The following is a 23568-nucleotide window of genomic DNA, read 5'->3' on the forward strand; positions in this document are numbered from 1 at the left end:
TTTGCTTTTACCTATATTAATCGGGAAATATTCTACTCGCTTCCAAGTACAATAATCAAGAAACACTCTAATCGAAAAATTATTTTTAGCACGTTAGATTAAATAAGCGTACATTGATCAATATTAAAATGAGAATATTTGTTTTCCTATCTAAATTATTGGATGAGTTACGTAAAAAAGACACTAATATCCGTTTTGCAAGACCTTTTACTAACGCCCATAACTCTCCAATTCATTATATTCTCCTACGGTTGCTCATCCATATCCGACCCATGCCTTCTCGAATTACACATTCATAAATCTCTTCGATCTAGAATTCTGGAATCAGTTTTTAAAGGTCACACTTCCTCACCACACTTTCTTGTTGGGCAAATAATATCGCTTAATTTGCAGTCGCTTTTTTCCATAAACGTTGTCGGATACTTACGTGTCTCTTGGTAGTGTCAGAAGCAGGGAGAGAATATGAATCTAAGTGCTGCAATGGAAGGGCAAAAGGTTTTAGTTGATTCAAATGACATATGGCAACTCCGTGCTTCTCATGGAATTGAGAGATAAACATCTAAAATACTTTATTAAAAGTTTGGAGAGATACACGCACATCTCAAGCAAATGCACTTTATCTTCATGTTAGTTTTCAATATTATTCACTTCGACAATTGCCTAAAAATGTAATGTTAATGCCAAGTTTAGTTCAAGCATGCTTAATATTTGGGTGTTTATTAGTACAAATGGTATCTGGCTAATGAGATGGCGTAAATTAATTTGCAATGGCTGTCGAAAGAGATGGAGAGTACTGATAATCCGGGGAGACGTGCCACTCAGACTCTAAGGAACACCACACGCTGCTTTCAAAGAAAACTAATAGGAATTTCTAGTGACTACTACTACTACTACTACTACTACTACTACTACTACTACTAATAATAATAATAGTAGTAGTAATAATAATAATAATAATAATAATAATAATAATAATAATAATAATAATAATAAAAACACGAATGTAAAACACGAAAAAAACATCACATATGATAAAAACTAAAAGTACAAAATTTTAAGTAATCCCCCGCGTCCCCAACTATCGCTCCAATTTTTTTTAATAGTGTAACCATAAAGTGGCGGCATACCAAATAATCGGGGTGGATCAAGGTGTATGGAAATGCCGAGGAGAAAAATCACTGAATAAACCTCCACTGGATAAGTGTGAAGAGGTACCTTGGGGAGGCTTATTACCACTCAAATGCATGTGAAGACCAATAGTCGCTACCAACGAGAAATCAATGGTAAATGGCTATTGCTATAACGCAAACTCATTTGCGAAGGTTATTAAAAGAGGTGGTCGATACTAGAAATCTGGGAAAACTTGTTGTCACTTAGACTCCAAGGAACGCCACAAATAGAATTATCATGATGACTTATTTGAAAACTCCTAATGAGTAGAAGTAGTAGTAGTAGTAATAATAATAATACTACTAATAATATTAATAATAATAATAATAATAATAATAATGTTAATAATAATAATAATAATAATTGTCTTATATATTACGAAATGTAAATGCGTGTTATACGTGGGGAAAGAAGGGTACTGGTTCATCCATTTATTAATTATAAAATGCATGCAAAGAAAGAAGACCACCTAAGTATGCTGGTTAGGACTGTTCAAATCTTTAGTAAAGGCACACGCATGGAAATTGGCATAAGGAAGAAGATGCCCTGAAATTGAGAAAGGGAGAAATTGTTACAAGTGACGAAATATCGCTTTCAATAATAAAAAAAGAAAATCATATAAAATGTGTATACAAAATGTGAAAAATTGCAAGAGAGCAAACTAGAAAAGGAACAAGAAATTTAAAGCAATAAATGAAAAAGGGGAAGCCAAGTAGTTTGAGAAGAAAATGCATGGGCAATTCAGTAATGATCTACCAGAGACAGTGCACAAGGAAAAACTTGGCGATAGTTGTCAAAATGTAGCTTAAGGTTCGCACATGCTTTTTTATATCTGCTGCACCGGAGAAAGCGCTCATGACAAATTATGTGAAGTATTACATTGAAAAAAAAACAGCTGAAATCCCCTATGTCGACTGTGTGGTCAGAAAGGCGAGAGTGTACAACATCTTGTCAGTAGTTTGAGAAGTTAGCTCAAACGGAGTACAAGAGGCGACATGCCAATATTGCGAGACTGTTCCCTTGTGATATATGCAAGAAAAAAAGGATGAAATGCAGTTAAAAATGGTACGAGAATGTTCCAAGAGAAGTAGTGGAGAGTGATTATAAGAAATAATTGTGGGATATGATAATCTTATGTGATTATATTATTGGAAGAAAAGACCATATTTAGGCTTATTATTTAATTAATTTGGAATTCTTATTGAAATCAGTACTTTGTATTATTAATCCATTTATTTATTGCAGACTGTTATTTTCATCTTCTAGTTGTTGTTTCACGACGTCTCAGCCAACCATTTCACTGGGCTTCTAGCAACTATGGAAGGTAGTAATTGCTGAGAATGCAGTTAGGATGTTCGGCGTTCCTATCCCGTCGCAGTTAACCACCTGACGGAGGCCAGAAAAATAATTGGCGGAAACGTCGTGAAACAGAAAATGAGGATAATAGTCCGCAATAACGAAATTGATATCTAGGCTTGTTAGAAAAAGAGACACAAGGACATAACCATTTCTGTAGCAGTGCAACCTGATGTGAAGGAGAATGTCGGAAAAAAACTTGAAAAGAGACATAAAACGATTGCGGAAATTAAAAAATGCAGAAGTTGTGAAGCCCTTGAGAATATGACAAAACGCTTTGACAAGTAGATTGAGAACATTAGAATACGTTGCAATGTTGGAGTACTTCAGAACACTTCCATGTTGGGAACCGTCAGAACTTTGCGTTAAGTCTTGGAAGAAAACAAGATGCTGATAGCTTATGGTCATTTGTGATAGTCTGCAATAACAACAGCCAGAGACAAAATGTTCCAACAAATAATAATAACAATGATGCACATTCATTTGCAACGCTTAACGGAATAGGTGGAGCGTACTAGAAAACCTTGGGATAATTGTCACCCGGACTCCAGGGAACACCAACGATTATTATCAGTGCAGAGTCTTCTATGATGACCTGTGTGAGTAGACATAATTATAATAACATCAGTAGTCATGAGACACTTTGTATGGCGATGTTTTTTCATCCTTTTTATAGTTTAATACAGTCAAATAATTGTATAGCTTAATGGTTTTATTCGTTTTGGCCATACAAGTTTCATCAACCTGTTGCAATTCCGGTTTTTCTAGGAAGCTTTTAGAAAAATATTCTACAATTTTGTCCTTTAATTTTGAAACTTATACTAAGAGTAAACTATTTCCGCTCTTATATTTAATGCGCATACTGTGTCCGAACTAAAATTGAAGGAAAAATGACAGCAATGCTATCGGCCGACTATCCGTGAACACAGAATTTGCGTTTTTATAGCTTCATTTGAGAGGTAAAAGCTTTTGAACAGACTCAGTTTCGCCGTAATTTGAGTGGTATTTCTTCATAAATTGGCAGACTGACAGATCCCAGAACTTTGACGTGGCTAACAGGGATAATACTTTCCCATACACACACATTTTATAATGCGTTGTAAAGATGTCACTCAAGGATTTCTTTTATCACCATTAAGCACGACCGGTCTTATAATCTGTTTTTCAAAGTAAATGATAATGGACTGAATATCTTTCATTCACATGTGCGCTTATGAATAGTTAGTAGAGTGTGCTATAAAGTTATTGCATGCGCTGGCTACTTCAATCTATTACAAACTAAGTTTCTGTATCCACATATCTATACATCATATCCAAATTATCATCATTATTATCATCGTCAACAACAATAATTTTCTATGAATACTGCAAAATAGGAACTATTATTAATTGTTCCCAAAATATATTACCATGCCATTTTCACCGTGGGTTCTCTCTCTTTTTGCAGACCATTCACAATGTCCTCTATACCAGAATATCAAATGTGTATATTATTTTAAAATATTCACATATTTAAATGTTATTTTAATAACGAAATGTCACGTATCTAGACTACAATCCACTTCCAAATCGTAACTGATAACGTGAAATTATATGGGACTTTAAGAAGTGTCTTAGAGAAATTATAATCCCATACAAAGAAAAACTTGTTTATGGAAATCCCGCATGATGTTATATGCATCGAATAAGAAAAGGAAGCATTTAAATTGTTGAGACGAAAGGTGTTCGTACTATGGATGTCTTACAAAATGGACCCGAAATTTGTGCTCAGTCCAACAATTTGCGCGGAAATACTGACAAAGTAGAGAGATACGAAAACGGTTATTGTTCTGTAACAAAATTCAAATCATTACCATCTAGTTTTTGAAACAATTTTTTACTTTGAATAAGCGAAGTAGAGTATTTTGACTGTTGATTTCTCGGATGTGGTAACCGTACTCAATTGTAGTAGGAATTCGTTCAGGTTATAGAATGAAAAGAAACCTACCACAATACCTTAACTTGAGACTCATTATATTTGCCATATTTTGGGTTCCCTAGCATGTATATATTCAATCAAATTTGTTTATGTTTTTAGATCGGCTAATATTGTATTTGAATTCCATAAACACATTTACATCCCGTTAAAAACTTTACCTAACAGAATTTTATATCAAACGGCGGGATTGTCTAACTTGCTATTTTCCTGTTAACACTTAACACTGTACATTATTTCATCCAACATACTCGTTACCTTTTTTCATGATGTGACGGAACTACATACGCATATATATATATATATATATATATATATATATATATATATATATATATAACCCTATTCTCGGGAGACAAAACATTCATCACAGTCATGTTAATGTTATATATATATATATATATATATATATATATATAATATATATAATATATAATTGCAAAATTCCCCTCTGTACCAAAATACCATAGGTTTGCAACAACATATGCCACATAAAATTTAATATGTCTAGAAAAAAAGACATGTGAAATTGCTCCAGAAAAGGTTTAATATTTATGAAGCAATTCTGGTTTCTAATTAGTTGGTAGCAGAACGTTAATTTGATTCGTCAGTTTTTAGCAGAATCGTTTATAGATAGAATCGCCCGACTGTGTGGAATCATACCCCATTATAGAACCAAAATATTACAACACTATCTTATGTAACTTTACGGCCACATTTTAAATACATTTAGTTTTTTTTTACAAAGGCATCAAGGCAAAGAGGTCACTCAATGATAAGGTTTAAAGTGTGTACAGTAGATAATTGGACAATAAAGTAATAATAAACTCCTACATTTATTCTTGAAGCAACATCATAACAATCCCAACGTCTTTAGACGAATAGTTCTTATTTTCTCTCTAAATCTAAATTCCTCACACCGACACAAGCCACTAACGGGAAAATATACACATTATAACTACATTGTCCTGGAAACTTCCCTTAATAGATCATACACTTATATACATACAATTATCTTCTTATTTTCGAATCTGATATAATAATTCCTCCCTGCTACAGTTTCAGCAATTCTCATTCGTCGAAAGCTGAAAAATAGATTATTCCGAATTACACACTATTTTTACAAATACGAACGAGTCTAATCTTTTTCACATCTGGCGGCTCCATCTACACTAAATACCCATTTTATAAATATTGAAACAAATATAAAAATATTAACCGCTTAGAAATTTACGTATTACCTCACGATTACCTTCCTACAAAAACAACAAACAAAAACAAAACAATCGCTGAAACAAAAGAAACATAGCACTTACGGATAACTTTTTTTTCGATTTTAGAATATCATTTAGGAAACGACAAGGATGTTATTTTTGTTTGTTCTTTTAATTGTTTTATAATGGCGCGTTTTCTTTATTGGTATTTTTTCTTACTTTATATTTTTTATACCTATGCACGCATAAACATCGTGCAGATATTCCCCAAAGAACAAACACTCAAAACCCTGAAACATAACATTACTATTTATGCGTATCATTGTTTAATTTTCGTTTTAGGCATCAAATGCTTAGAATTAAGTTGACGTCCCAATATTTAATGCAGGTTAAATTTGGAGCAAATATTTTGACAATCCCTCAACTCACAAGATGGAGTATCTATTCCAAAAGCCGATTTTAACAGTAGGAGTTTGGGTGTGTCAGTTCTGAAAGACATCCTTAGCATGAGGAGGTTGAGGTGTCTATTCCGAAAGCTGTTCTTAACATGAGGAGATTGAGGGTTGGGTAACAGCAACAACAATAAAAACAGCAACAAAAATATTATTATATTTTTTATGAAGGGGGCATGTAGGATTATAGAAAATTTTTTAAAATAAATTTTTACTTTAGATCCACCTACACGCTTTTCTTTAAAATGACGAATTAAAAAATCACTATGTTGATTGAGAATAACTCATTTAAACTTGACGGGTACAAGTAGTTTTCGCAATATAAAGCCCCGTATTATGCACTTTTAATCACTGGCCGCTTGTTTTAAATCTAGGTTAAGTCGCGGACCCATCGCGGTGCACGGGAGAGGGGAGGCTTCACATAACCCCGTGCAGTGACTTAGTCCACAATACCATACTAAATTGTATTCTACATTGCACTCTAGAGAATCTACTGTCGATTTTATAAAATCATTTGTTATATGTAATAAACTGAATCAAAGTTTAAAATGCAAAATCAAGTATCATGCTGCAGTCGTGCTCTAAACTGTAACATTCATTTAAAAAGTGTCTCTGTTATATCAAAGAACATATTCTTGATTTTATATGCCTGGCCTTACATTTTGTGCGGTGATAATGGCTTGAGTTAACGTTTAAAATGAAAAGTCTTGTATCATAGTCCAATAGTGCTTTAAACAGAAACATTTATTTCGAACGCACCCCTGTCATATAAAGGAAGAACCTACTGTTGATTTTATATGTCGGGCCTGTCGGCTTGTGTAGTGGTGAAACTTTACAATGCACTTGTGATGTTAGATTATATAAGGTTTTAACTTTAGTTAAAATCGTCTATGCGGATTATTTCTATTATCGATTATGGATACTTATCGAAGATAGTCCGATTTCAAACCTATTTAAGAACACTGTCAGGCAGAGGAAATGCATTCGTGTGAAATTTCACAACCTTCGGCTCAGCCGTTTTCAAGTTTATAGGAAGGAGCTTACACACACAGATACACCCAGACAAAATTCTTTTATATCTTTTTTTTTTTAAATAGTAGAGATAATATTGTCTATTACTGACGGTTTTCAAATAAGACGTTTGATTAAAATAGTATTTTTGCTAATCTTAGAATTTGAGTTTTCAAATAGAATTTTAGGTTGTCTGTCACGGTTAAGTATAATTGGACCTCTCTTATCAAAATCATTCCCTTTTCTGCCATAAATATCACATCCTTCCATTCAACATTAAATCCTAGTTTTCGAATGACAAAACTCTGTTCAATTATTTAAAACAATATTGAGCAAGTTATACAATATCTTATTTAAGGTATTTTTCCTCATTTTCATCATTTGATAAAATAAAACTTGAAAGAGAAAGAGAAGAGAGTTTTAAAAGATCGATAATCCCAGCATTTCTAACCGCAAGGATCTTGGTTTCAATATTGACTTTGGAAGAAACTCAGTGTCTTACTAAAATTCTCATTTCATTGAAACCTTTTCTTGTGAGAAGTAAAGAGTGCGGAATAATATTTCATAATTAGAAGGGCTTAAAGCAACGTGCATTGTGTTGTTTCGAATAGCGGTCCAACAGAACCCTCACCTGCATAATAATAACGCGCCTTATAATGCGAAATATTTAAGTTCGATAAAATCAATAAAGAGGAATTGAAGGATTTGAATTCAATCTAAGGAAACTGAATTGTTTGATTAGGAAATCCATACTTAGGCAGGAAAACATCTTCCAGTTCTCGCCTAATTTCTATCTCCCTATCTCTGTAATGTACAGTTGCAGATGTGTTCAAGTATAACCACAATAAGGTATTGGTTAAAAAAATTAGATGTTTCGATTTTGTGAATTTCCAAAAAGTCATTTGATCAATACGTTTCGTGTATTCTGTATAACATTAAAAAAAAAAATCATAGCAAACGCATTTATAGTATCTTTTCTCTTTAAAAATTCTGGTAGTACCAGACCAGACCGAGTAAAGAAAATGACTTTCTAACCTAAAATGCACCAAAACAAGAGTGTTATTGTTTCCCCTTCCTCTTTTCAAAACACGACCATGTTCTGCAAAACCAAAATAAAAATTGCAATGTTCCTCTACAAGACAACCAAACACCAAGCATAAATTCTTGAAGATCTAAAGAACTTAAATCACGAAACATTCTTTTCCAGAATTACTAGATTGACATACTGCAAAGCAAAACAACCAAACTAAACACTATAAATAAATATTTGCAGAAAGAATTTGAAGCAGAACACCCTTTTTCTAAAATTGCTAGATTCCGCATGAAATAACCTGAAAACGTTTGGTATGCCAAAGAACAAAGCAACAACACACCTTTAAGAATAGCGTAAATATCAAAAGTTCTAAACGACAACGAAAATGTCTGTCGTTAATAATAAAAACACGCAAAACAATATTTTTCATATCATTGCGGAGGGTTAATTCATAATTTTCACGCAGTTAGACGATTTCTAATGGATCGTTCGACAAAGATAAAACCATCCTCGAAAATATATCTGGGCAGTTAAGAAAGATTATTCGCTAGGTATATTATGCATCTTCAGCAACAATCATTCTAATCCACTTTTCACATGTAACGTAAACCACGTGGAATCATATCCCTGAAGCTAGGCGTTCTTTATCTGTCTCTTTAAATACACTGTCAGCGTGAAATTCGTTAGGAAGTATATTGCATTATATCTGAGTTTACTGACGAGATCAGTGCAAGATTACAGCGACCTCAAAGCCGGGAAAATAGTAGGTTTTATTTTGGATATTAGTAAAACCAACGTTTATAATGACAAAGCAAGAGTGAACGAATTATGTGTCTAGTATTTTGGAGGATTGCATTTGTGGAATACGCATGAGTGCTTAAAAGAATCAAAATGAGGGAAACAACTTACTTCAGTCATGTAAAAGAAGGCCTAAGAAACCTTTATTATATAAAATGCCGCTTTCAATTTGAAGGGATAACACGTATGAAAAACAAGATCTAAAATTATTCCATGTGGGCCACTAAAAAAATTCTGTGCTATTACATTATATAAGGTGAGCGATTGATTGCATGCGTTTTTCGTTGGCGTGTTTGTCGCTTGAAGACTGTGCCGCATTAAGATTAATAATACTTTACCAGCGATCTAACAAGATCCTATAAGAGCTTAACACATTCAAACACTTATGGAATTTTAATAGTTAATCAGTGACACCGCAGCCACATGAGCAGATAATTCATTATGTCATCAAATATTATGAACTCCCATTTATTTTTAATATGTATCATTACCTTTTATTATCGTTCATTATCCTAAACATATATGAATTAGTGGTTTTCATCTTAAAACTATGACCGTGGATCATCGATTACTGTGAAATACTAAATACATAATATACGATGCAAACAGAATGACGGCCATAGCAGTAGAAAATGGTCTTATTTAAATCAATTCACCGACATCCTATATTTATTAAAGATTTTATCATTTTATGGATATGTACACACGCACACACACACACATATATATATATATGTATATATATATATATGTAGAGAGAGAGAGAGAGGGAGAGAGAGAGAGAGAGAAAGATAAAAATGGACAAAACAAGTCACAGCTACATAACGTTTCCTCTTTGTTGTAAGACTTCTTAAAAGGAACAAAGTCACACGTCCATCAACGCTTCATATTTATTATAAGACTTTTTCAGAAGACGTCTTATAATAAAGACGAAACGATTATGAACGTGTGACTTGTTTTTTTATTTCTTTCTCTCGTCGGGATAGTGTATCCATTATTCCCACTATATATATATATATATATATATATATATATATATACACGCACACACACATACACACACACACACACACACATATATATATATATATATATATATATATACTATACAAATTTTTAAATACCGAACGACACTAGTGTTTCATCCTCTCGAGAATCATCGGTGCAGGGTGTCACGATCATTGCCGGTCGGGAGATTCGAACCCGGCCACGAATCCATGTCTGAGTCTATTAGTAAGGAACAAACCATACAGCTAAATTAAACCGGGACAAATATCGTTGAAATTAAACATTTATTATTTATTTTTTTTTAAATATCGAAACATCCATACAGAGTTATCTAATGATTATAACATCATTATCTTAGCATGCCAGCTTAAAAGACCGATTTACATATCAATTTGAAATTGCTCAACAATAAGATTTGAATTCTAAATAGAAGCTTAAGACTAAATTATTACTATATATTATGTATGTATATATATATATATGTATTTATTTTTCGAGTCCTCATATATATATATATATATATATATATATATATATATATATATATATATATACTAGACCACCCGTGACCCGTTGGGTCAGTACGTTATATTAGCTATGGAATTCATGTATGAGCGTGACACTTGTGGCATAAAGAAAATAGTTTTTTTTTACATAACAGAAGCATTTCTATGAAAGTATATTAAAATGAAAAAAGAATATAGATAGATTTCTATGAGTCGTTCTGTTTATTATAATTGTTATTTTTTTTTAAATTACAGTTACTGAATTATAAGTGATTGGTCATACTTATAGGTAAATATGCACTGAACAGGTATCATAATCCTTATTATAGTTAAATTCAAATTTTGATATATCATCTTTTTAATGAAATTGTTAGTTGAAAGTACAGAATAATAAAAAAAACACTCTCCACATGTTAATAATGGCTTTTTAAATAGAAAATGAAAATAAAATGTAACTTTTTCATTTAATTTAAGCAAACATTCAGTACCCATTGTGTAAAAATATTTAATTTGTATGTTAATAATAAGGTCAATAAAATTAAGACAATTCTTTTCTATTTACATTTTTTGTACAATTAATTTTTTTTAAAGAAAACTTTTGTTATCCTTTTGCTTAATTGAGACTTCTTATCAGGTTCTAACTCTCTTATATCCAGATTAATTATATTAATCAATTTATTTTATTGAATATGTATCGCTGAAAAGCACGGGTGCTTAAGCACTTATTGTACAGAAAATAAATATTGTATTCATATGCTAATAATAAGGTCACTAAAACTAAGACAATACTTTTCTATTTACAACATTTTTTGTACAATTTGAGTGTTTTAAAAAAAACTTTTATGTTTTCCTTTCGCTTAACTATCCAGTTTTACATCGCTCCCTTTTTCTCTCTCTCACACATACACGTAACTATTTCTCGCGTACGTAACGAAAACAGAGGGAGTAGGAGTGTTGAAATCTATGAGAGTGAAAGTGAGAGGTGTTTTCTTTCACCGCCGCTGTTTCTATTAATAATGAGTGTTGTTTTTTAAAAGGGAGAAGTTCATTTGAAACTGCGACAGACTTTACGAAGTTGAATGTTTTTAGCCGTTAAAAAAAACAAAAAACTACGGTTGATTTTATAAAATTATTTATTATTAATGACATGAATTAAAGATTTCTCGCGTACGTAACGAAAACAGAGGGAGTATGAGTGTTGAAATCTATTAGAGGGAAAGTGAGAGGTGTTTTCTTTCACCGCCGCTGTTTCTATTAATAATGAGTGTTGTTTTTCTTGTTTGTTTACTTTTGTTTTTTTTAAAGGGAGAAGTTTTTTTGAAACTGCGACAGACTTTACGAAGTTGAATGTTTTTAGCCGTTAAAAAAAAACAAAAAACTATTTGATCAAATTAAATGAAATTGTTTGTATTAAAAGCGATATAAAAATTCCGGAATTGGAATAACGGATTGAAGACGTTGCTATTTACGCATGCGCAACCGGATGTTGAAAACCGGAAATCTGATTGCAAACATACAAGATCCATAGACTTTTAGTATTATATATATATATATATATATATATATATATATATATATATATATATATATATATATATATATATGGGCGATCGGGTTTGGATCCTGGTTGAGGTAGTTCCCTGTCTAGTCGCACAGCGAAACAGTACTGTATATGGATGACTATAATATTCCCTATCCATGATTGAGCAGTTGGGAAGTGATATGTAAATTAGCATTAGTGTATTAAGCGATGCTCTTTGTGTAACAAATCAAGCTTAGGCATTTGGGCGATGTCAAACCATCGTTTATTTACTACCTGCGCAGCAGCAGCCGAATAGCGTAGTATTAAGAAGCCTTGACTATCGTTTGAGCGGTCGGGTTTCGATCCTAGCTTTAGGTAGTATATATATATATATATATATATATTGTGTTTGTGTGTGATAATTTGGGGACTTTAAAAAATGAAGTGATGATGTTGAATGTAGAATGTATATGGTAACATTATTTTTATAACGTTCCACATTTAGGAGGTTTGACAAACTTGAAAACTAATTGAAATATAAAGCAAGCGAGATGGAGAGAGTAAATTAAGAGAGCAGAAAGATAAAAGGAATATGCAAACAAAACATAAACACAAATAATAAACGAGAGAGAGTAGAGAAAGATAAATGTAAAGAGAAAAAGAGAAGAGGGGAAGATAGAAATAGAAATCGGAAAGTTAAATTTTCACTGAATATTATCTTGCCTAACAAAAAACGACGCCTTGGTATTTCGTGTTTCCACGACAAGCGAAGAAGAAAGATCCAGCATCGAAATATTTATCACTTTTCTTGCCGGACTCCCGTGTTTGTGGAGCCATAAAAATCAGTCAATTAAACAAACACAATGGATTCAGAAAGGATAAGGAACATATAAAAAATCAAACTGACGCCCGAAGGAAAAATGCGTTCGGACTACAACGCAACACATTACGACTGGCGACGAAATAAATTGTTGAAACGGGATTGGATATAACTCTAAGGAATTTCTCCATGTTAATAGGATATAAATAACCACTCCAGAGTAATGAAAAAACATCCAAAGATAAATTAACAGATTAAAATGATTTAAAAGTCACAAACGCAAACGTCTCTGTTTGTAACGCTGATTATAATAATTCCGTTCTTTCTCGGCAATGGACAATTGCTTTCTCATGAATCGGCTCCATTCTTTCTAAAAAAAAAAAATGAAGACGAGAGAACTTGGATTTACAACTACATAAATAAATCTCTATCTATATTCAATTTAGAATGTTGATATATTCACCTATTTCTGTCCATAGTACTCATTCCTAAACCAAATACCAATGCATTATGAGTTTGAAGCAGCAATGCAAGACGTACGGTTGGTTAATATATGTTATATTTAGTTTAATATAGTGTAATGTCTAAGTAACAAAATAGCATGGGGCATACGTATTAAATTGGATATCTCTGATGTTTCTAAAATCATAACAACATGTATCGGATAACCATTCATAAATATTACACCAAGTTCAGATTTTTTATGGATATATTAAAGTTTTTATAGGAGATATATGTGACTCGACATCCTATATGAACATTAACATATTTTATATCCCTTGTTAATAGATTTAAGTTTAGTAAAATTGCATTAATTTCTTTGTAAGAACACCTAACTCTTAAGTGTTAAACATTTTCTAGAATCAGAATTATATAATTGATTTAGATTAAAATTGGAATATGGATTCTAGACATGGGGGTAAGTAGTACTATATTTTTATCCTGATCGTTGCAAGGAACATAAAATTGGTACAAAACTATTATGTTCAAGTACTTAATTTTACTCATCAAAGGCCGTGCACTGTTCTGCTGTAAGGATATTAGTATAATAGATAATATTCAATTTTCCTAAATAGTAAATCAATTCTATAATTAGGAAATAACAAAAGATTTCTGATGTCATATAACATGTTGAAAAGAGTTATCCTCAGTTATATAAATTACTAGTATTTCATCCCGGCGTTGCCCGGGTATTTCGAAGTGTCTGTTGAGCCAAAAAAAGTACTCAATTTTTTTAAACTTTGACCCCGTTTATGACCTCTTAACATTTATTGTTTTGGACTCAAATCGAGTTATTAAGTTAGATCCATGTGCAAGGAACCTATATTTCGAGTGTTCCGACCAAAAATTGGCGGAGGAATTTGGTAGAGTTCTCAAAAGTCAACTCGTTGAACTTTGACGCCTTAACAGCCACATTTCTGGCCGAAAACCGATCACATAAATTTCCCCAAATCTCAGTACCCTGTATATCAAATTTGGAGTCTGTAGACTAAAAATTGACATAGTTATTGCCTAGGAAAATGTACACAGACAGATACACATACACACAGACAGACACACAGACACGTTCATTTTCATTAATATACTAGCATTTCAGCCCGGCATTGCTCGAGTGTTTGAATGTGTATGTTTAGCAAAAAAAAAAAATTGATAGTAGGAAGGCAGGCTCGAACCCGTTACGCAAAGAAGGAAAATAACGGGGGGGGGGGACCTGCCGTCTATGCTGTTACGACCACCGCCAAACCTGAAGTTACATTTCTTTAAATTTAGGCTAGACAATCGAAAGGAGAGGATGACTTAAAAAATATCGGGTAAAAAAGCGACACCCCTGTAGTAAAGTTCACAGTTTAAGGTGATATAATTTAAGATATTAAGGTTTTTAGCCAATTTTTCGATGTTTGTCGTCTGAAAGGTCGTAGTTCAAAACGATACTGATTTTGAGAAAATACGTCGCCTCCGTCGAAAGTGTTGGGCAGGCATGCAAACATACATACATACATACATTTATATATTGGTAACTAAAAATTTTCGACCCAAACCGATTAAAAAGCTTGCACTAATTCTGAATACCCTTTATGTAAAATTTCAAATGTTTAGACAATAAATTGTGTGAGTAATTTGGTAGAGACCGCAGAGGTCAACTTGGTTTTAACTTTGACCCCTATTTTTACCCCTTAACGTTTATTGTTTTGGGCTCAAATCAAGTTATTAAGTAAGACCCATGTCCAAGGAACCTATATCGAAAATTTCAAGTGTTAAGGCTCCAAATTCTCGGAGGAGTTTGGTAGAGTTCTCAAAGGCCAAATCGTTGAACATTAACCCATTAACAGTCAAATTTCCGGCCGAAAACCGATCACAAATATGCTCCCAAATCTCAGTACCCTGTATATCAAATTTTAAGTATGTAGACCTAAAATTGACAGCGTAGGAAAATGTACACAGACAGAGAGACTCACAGACACGTTCGCTTTTATAGATATATAGATAGGTAGACTAATAGATTAAACAAAAATATATATACGTACTAGCATGGGTTCCCGGCGTTGCCTGAGTGTTTGGAGGTGTATATTGAGCAAAAAAAATAAAACAAAAAGAGGTCAATTTTTTAAAACTTTGACCCATATTATGACCCCTTAACATTTATTGTTTTGGGCTCAAATCAAGTTATTAAGTTAGATAAGTGTCCAAGGAACCTATATCTAAAGTTGCAAGTGTTTAGACCCAAAAATTTAGGAGTAGTTTGTGTAGAGTTCTCAAAGGTCAACTTGTTGAACTTTAACCTCTTAACAACCAAATCTCTGGCCGAAAACCGATCAAATAGATTTTCCCAAATCCCAGTATTCTGTATATCAAATTTCGAGTCTGTAGCCTAAAAAATGATAAAGTTATTGCGTATGGTAAATGTACACAGACACACCGACAGACAGACACACAAACACAGACATGTTTACTTTTATAGATATACTAGCATTTCGGCACGGCGTTGCCCGGGTGTTTGGAGGTGTATTCTGAGCAAAAAACAAAAAAAGAAAAAATCGGTCATTTTTTTAAAACTTTGACCCCTATTATGACCCCTTAAAATTTATTGTTTTGGGCTCAAATCCAGTTATTAAGTAAGCTCCATGTCCAAGGAACCTATATCGAAAATTGCAAGTGTTTAGAACCAAGATTGTCGGAGGAGTTGGGTAGAGTTCTCAAAGATCAAATCGTTAAACTTTGACGCCTTAATAGCCAAATTTCTGGCCGAAAACCGATCACATCGATTTTTCCAAATCTCAGTACCCTGTATATCAAATTTGGAGTCAGTAGATTTAAAATTGACAAAGTTATTGCCTGGGGAAATTCACACAGACACACATACACACAGACACGTTCACTTTTATAGATATATAGACTAGCATTTCAGTCCAGCGTTACCGGGTGTTTTGAGGTGTATGTTGGGCAAAAAAACAAACAAAGAAAACGGCCAATTTTTAAAAGTTGGACCCCTTTTATGACCCCTTAAAATTTGTTGTTTTGAGTTCAAATCAGGTTATTAAGTTAGATCCATTTCCAAGGAATCCATATCTAAAATGTCAAGTGTTTAGACCCAAAATTGTCGGAGGAGTTTGATAGAGTTCTCAAAGGTCAAATCGTTGGACATTGACTCCTTAACAGCCAAATTTCTGGCCGACTACAGATCACAATAATTTTCCCAAATCTCAGTACCCTGTATATCAAATTTCGAGTCACTAGACTAAAAATTGACTGAGTTAGTGCGAAGAGAAATGTACACAGACACACAGACAGACACAGGCATACAGACACGCTCACTTTTATAGATATATAGATTATAATGATAATGGTGTGTGAAATTACATTTATATAACATGTATTTGCAGAACCACCTGATGTGTAATTTGCTGTCGAACAAAATAAAATCATTGATTTTTGTTTAAGTTTTTCCTCACGTTCAAGTGAAGATGAAAATTTCTAATGAATAACGCTTGCCATTTCTTTTATTTTACTTATCAGATCTATCGTGAAAGGCGTTTATTACTATGCAAGGCCATATGTTTTTTCATTATCTGGATAATTTTTTAAAAAAATATTATTGTAAATATATGTATTAAGTTAACTGATAACAATGCTGGGTTCTAATATTGACACATACCAGATAAAAGTGAGTATTTTATAAAAATTTATGACGTTTTTATTAGTAGCGTTCTCTATGTATCAGTCATAGAGGATATTAAGAGCTATGTTAGCGATTGGCACCTGCAAACGACTTAAGAAAAACAATCTAATTTCTGCTGATATTTTCTCTGATATATTTTCAATCGTGACAAAAAGCAATCGAAAATCGTTCTGAAATGTGAAATGCCATAAATAACTACAAACATATTTTCAAAATAATTCGAAATACACACGCTGACACGCCAGTTACAATAAACCACGTAAGTTAAGCCAGACAAGTACCAGATAGTGAGCATTTGTGAATGCCAAATGTGTATACAAGTGTGTTAAATTACATTTATATAACATGTATTTGCAGAACCACCTGATGTGTAATTTGCTGTCGAACAAAATAAAATCATTGATTTTTGTTTACGTTTTTTTACGAAATTTACAATGTATGTATTTAGATATGAAGATATGTGTAATACCTAAGGGAGCTGAACTCTACTACCTTGCATAGTTCTCAGTGACCTTTCAGAAAATGTAGCATCCTTTAGTCTCCTCCTGATATTCAACAGGGTTACTATATAGTGATGCAAATAGAATGCTGCAAGCGTGGCGAAGACGATTAATTTTGGAGAAAGGAAACGCTGCTGAAAATTCAAAGCGGATAGAAAGAGTTGGTTAACTTCGTAAGGTAATCTTCTAGTGATAATACAACACACAAATCACCCGTTTCTAATTTGTTACGTACTAGCACAGAAGTAGAACGGCTTACGAAACTATCATGAAAATGCTTATGTCAGTGCATAGTCGTATCTAACTGAAGATAATGAAACATAATAATGAAGAGCAAAGAGAAAATACAGAAGTAAGAGATATATAGAGAAGAGTGTAGAGTAATTTAAATAGTCATTGTTTACAAAAACAATCAGCAGTACGTAACGAATCTACAGCGAGTGAAATAGCGGGCAGCAGCACGGCCTCGTTTGTTATGATGGATTTTCTGTATACGAAAACAAATAATCGAAATTCGTAGATAAATGAAGAAATGTATTGCGTACATAAACAAACATAAATCATTTTCAGAATTATCTTTCACTCTATTATAAATAACATGTGGGTGTATTTGGATATCGTATACAAATAAATATAACGTACCTGCTTCGTTAGACAGAAGGAAGTAAGCTACTCTTTTCTCACCCGTAGACAAAACGATTTCAACTGTTGAGAAGAAACGTTAAAGCAAATAACCTACTAGTCAATCTCCACTATATGAAACAAGTTCGGAAGACATCATTAACTTGTTATAAAATATCACTGTAGGTGATTATTCGATACTTACGCTGAATACGGATCGTGCTGAAATAATAACATTATTCACAAACCAATTATTAACCTGACATTTCGATACTATTCTGTACTTTGACGTAACAATAAAAAAAACCCAAAAGACAAAAGATACTGCGAAAATTGAATTTAAATTAAAAATCTTATTTAAATATTAATGTGTGCATACAGTATTAACACCGATTTGTTTTAGGCATTCCAAAACATCAATACAAAATAAAAAAAAAATAAAAAAACGAAATAATAATTTACACGCACACATACATATATTCAGGATGAGTCGCGGGAAATGAAGAAGATAAACTAAACGGCATTTTAAGCATGTTTAAAGACTAACTCCCTCACTCCCTTTCTCGTGACTCTACCTGTATATCTACTATTATATAAAAGTCACTTTGTGTGTGAGTTCCTTCCTTATAGGTTTTGAAACGGCTATGCTTATCATTTGTAAATTTCAGGCAAATGTAATGTATATATCTGGTAGTGTTCTTAGACATATTGTGTACAGAAATTGATCCAATAACTATCGAAAATTGAAAGAAACCTGACTCTAAAAATATTTTATTTTATAGATAAAAAAAATTTTTTGACAGAGAAATTTTTATGCGTTACACCGGCAAGGGAAATAATAAAAGCTTAACAAATGATTTCTTCTTAAAACCCACCCCAGGAATATTGATATCTGAAGATGTAGCTCAGTGGTAAAGCATTCAACTACGGATCGAATGATTCCGTATTCAAGCCCGGGTGCACCTCACTATTTTGGTTTAATTTTTTCTTATGAATGTGTCCAAATTACAATAAAATAAGAGGTATTATTTAAAATTTATTTTAAACAATATTAAGAAAATCGCTTATATCCAAATCTCCATCATTTACAAAAATGAAAGAGTAAAATTCTAAAATCTTTATGTTTACTGTAGCTTTTCCGAAAGCAACGAACCACTATCAGATAATGTCCGTTATAAATACTTGTTCTAATTTTCTGGCGGCAAAACGTATAAAAAGCAAACTTTCTAAAACCTAATCAGTTTATACTTTTTTTACTTTTTGTTTAATTCATCGCAATTAGGTAAAAGTAATTATATAATATTTTTCATTAATTGTGTTGTAAACCGTAATTAAATGGTAATACTGACGGATAATAGCGATTATAAATTATTGATTTTAAATGCCAATTAATATTTTATACTCATCAAATCATAAAAATAATTAGTCAAATTTCTCATAAAATTGTAATATTTGTATGCACACATTCAACATCAACATAAACATTCAACATAATATCACTTATTAATCGTCGTTAAAAAAGATATTATGGTCAAAATATAAATGTTCGAATTTAATTCAAATGTAGTGTAAGCTTGATACTGTTTTTAAAACATTAAAATAAAGGGAAACTATTTCTCTTGAATATTAATCTCAAATTTTCGCGGTTCAGTTTTCCTTTTTTCGAGAAAAAGTAATTGATCACTTTTTCTTCATGCAAAATATTAAATGCAGTATATAACGATTATTGACATTCTTTTCTTCTAATTGTATGTGTGTAGGTGCGTCTCTATTCATCGTAAGATTCTAATTATTGAGGAATAACTTATGGGTCTTTATTCTGTATCAAATCAATCTTGTGGTTCATCTTTTGGATCCGCTAATCTTTTTGCATCAGGTATGACCAGGTCTCTCTACAGATCTAAACACATTCTCACACCTGAGGATATTATCTAGCTGTATAAATCTGTATGGGACTTTGTATGGAATATTGTTGTCATATTTTAGCTGGTGGATCTCTAGATCATTTAACGGTTCTCGATAAAGTGTAGAAATGTATCTGCAATTTGATTGGTCCAACTCTTTCTTTTTTCTGTAACCTTTCTTTTACAGTCGTAATGTTGCTAGCCTCAGTCTCTTTTATAAATACAATTATAGCATCTGTTTTTTAAATTTGTCTGAGCGATTCGCCGATTCTTTTTTTTTCACGTTTGTTTTATTCGTTGGTCCAGTGACCTTGGTCAATTCACTGTTTGGATATCTTACTGGAATAGATCCCTCTATTCCAGTAATTTCATTCAAATAATTGCAGTGTTGTGGATCTCTTTTCCTGCTGTATTTTTCTGTCCCAATTACAGCCAGTAATCATATCTGTTCTTTGTGATGATCATTATTTGTTTTTGTTAATGTCTTATATAAAGTAACTTCGCGCTTTGTTTGAACCGAGTTCCATAAGGAGATACTCCTTTCAACGATAATCGTGGCCGTCGCTTGCTTGTGTAATAAGTCGTGAATAATTATTTTATATTTCATTTTCTCTGTTTTGGTAAACATTGGGCTGAAATATAACAACATGCGAAAAACTATTCTTTCGAAAGAGACATCGTATCAAACCAATAAAGACATCAGTAGAAAAAAAAGGAAGATTAAATTAAGTCAGTGACTTTATTTGTACTAATATATTATCGCATATCAAGGCCAACGGACCACTCGAGAATTAGAAAAATTATTTATTAGACGACGATCGTTGTTACAAGAGATTGGAAACAGTGAGTGGAATTGAAAGAAGATTACTTAATATGACCTTATTTTACAAGAGGATAGATTGATTTATATTAGACTTGAACCCTCCCACCGCAATCAATTTGGATGCAAACTCATGATATCCTGCTTATGGGTAGGCTATTCATAGACCAAAATAACTGTCTGAAGAATGAATAATCTACTTACGATTATATCCGTATATAACAATAATTAGATGCATCTAAATAGAAACTTATATTGTTAAAAAAATATTCCATGTCTAACATGTCAGCGGCAGACTGGCATGTAGATAGATTCTTTAGCCAGATTCAACATCGTTTTACTTGATTGAATTTGAATTGGTGTATCAACGTTATTATGTTAAATAGATCGATTAAATATTAAATTTTCTAATATATTAGAAATATATTCAATTTCAAACGGAAGCGTGACAGATCAATAATATGCTGCGTCAAAATTAAGCATGCCAAATCAACAGAAATTATATCTCAAACTAAAACATTAACGACCTGTTATATAATGGAGCCTTACGGTTGCAGCTTGAAGGTTTTAGCTAGTACCTATATATAAATTTGAGTAATTGGGCTCATTGTTTTTGCTTCAAATATCTGCCGTGAACACAGATACCTTGTTTTGCAAAAGGGTTATAGGTATCACACTAGATAGGTCGAACGAGTGCAAAGAATTTGTTGATACATGGCCTGATCGTCGTCCGATTGCGACGTCACATGACCAAATGCTTTAGCGAGAGTTGGCATAAGATTTTGATGAGATTTACGTTCGGCGACTGAGATTTCAAAGAAAGTTAGAAAACCTGTTTAGAGATAGCGACAAGAACGGATCCGACTGTTTTCAAGTAAAGCGACGTGGATACATGGCAGTGGTTTCTGGGAGCGAGGAAATGCACGTTGCGTTTGAAATGTAGTGAGAATTTGAGATCCCAGCACCTTTATATGAGGGATAAATGAGAAAAAATTGCTCCTATTTATAACCGTGATTCAAAGGCTTCCACTTACGAAGAGCTATAAAACGGTGCAGAGAGAAAGTCAACATGAGTTCGCACAGTTACAAAGAAGAAACACAAAGATACCTTGAACGGTATTTTATTGTAATGAACACATTTTGGTACAAGAGTGTAATCATTGCGTGGGCGCCTGAAGCGGCACCCATCTACATGCTATAGAATCCTATTTTCATGCTGAACATTTATTGTAAAACCCGAAAACAACTGATGCACCGCAACTTGAACCGGAGTAAAAAAGTAGTAATAAGTATTAACAGAAAGATATAAACATTTATGAACTAAAATAAATAAATCATTTTAAAGACCTTATAACAATGATGCATGACAACTGTGTAAAAGACCTACAGATTCCAAAGTATTTATAAAAATCCTCAGGCTAACCAAAGATTACATGCGTTCATTTAATATTTTGTTTTGCGAGCAATATCTATACACTACACACTCTTTGAGGATGTTGTATGCTATATTGACACAATTTTGCCGGCCTTTTCACTTAATCCTATATCAGTAGATTTTAGATTGTGAAAATAAATGATAATATTATAAATACCCGGCCAATAATCACAGATATGCTGAATTGAATGTAATACATTTAGAAATTCTTGGACGTGATAATGAGCTAATTATTAATTGTTATTGAGGGAAATATAAAAGGCCAAAGAAATAACATTGACAACCTACTTCAGCTACATTATAACCTGCATACGATTTTTGATAATGTATTACGGAAAGCTCCGTTGACAATGCTAAGGCTTACACGATCAGAGTTTATAGCAAAATCGTATCAGAGTGACGAGTAAGTTCTTGCGAGTTTTAACTTTTAAATTTAGATGAACATATCTTGGTTCAAATAAAAAAATTCTTGATCGAAATAAGCGTCACCAGAATTAACATAGTTTTTGCCAACGCAAAACAAGTGTATTTATGCCAGTAACGTAAATCTTGCGTTCTATTAATGATGAAATCGCTGAAGGCGTTTTTAATATTTCTTAGGTTTTTGAAGCATTTTTCACAGGGAAAGTTATCGATATACAAGAAAAGAGTATGGCGGATGAAGTAGTGTCGTAGCCCAATTCGTTCAACTTCTGCAGCGTCGGTTTAGCAACGTGCGGTCGGTCATTGTTGCAGAGGATAATTGGATCGTTTCTGTTGACTAATGTTAGGTGGTGTCAACGTTTCTGATGCATTTCATCCATTGGTTGACAGTACTTCTCCGCCGTAATGCTTCCGCCTGTATTAAAAAAAAAACTGTAATAGATGAGATCATATTACTTTCTATTCGTGCCACTCTTGCTTTGAGAAGTTTCGTGGAATTCTGTTAGTGTCTAGCCAATGTGCTGAGCGTCGGCGATTGTCGTAACTCACCCACTTTTCATCGCAAGATACAATCGGTCGGGAAACGCGACGTGCTTTGCTTCATAACTAATATTTTTTTGGTTGTCGTTCAATTTGTGAGACGCCTATTTACTAATTTTCAAATGGTTGGATATCGTGGCATACGTTACGTCTAATTCAGAAACAAGTTCTCGAACACTTATGTGTGGATTGGCTTCAAATAAGGCTCTTAATTGCTCATTATCAACGTCCGATGGAAGACCACTACACTCATCCTTTTTAAACTCTGGTGACCGCCACGAAA

The sequence above is a fragment of the Euprymna scolopes genome, chromosome 13 (assembly GCF_053919585.1).
Source record: "Euprymna scolopes isolate OS-2025 chromosome 13, ASM5391958v1, whole genome shotgun sequence".
Taxonomy (NCBI): Eukaryota; Metazoa; Mollusca; class Cephalopoda; order Sepiida; family Sepiolidae; genus Euprymna; species Euprymna scolopes.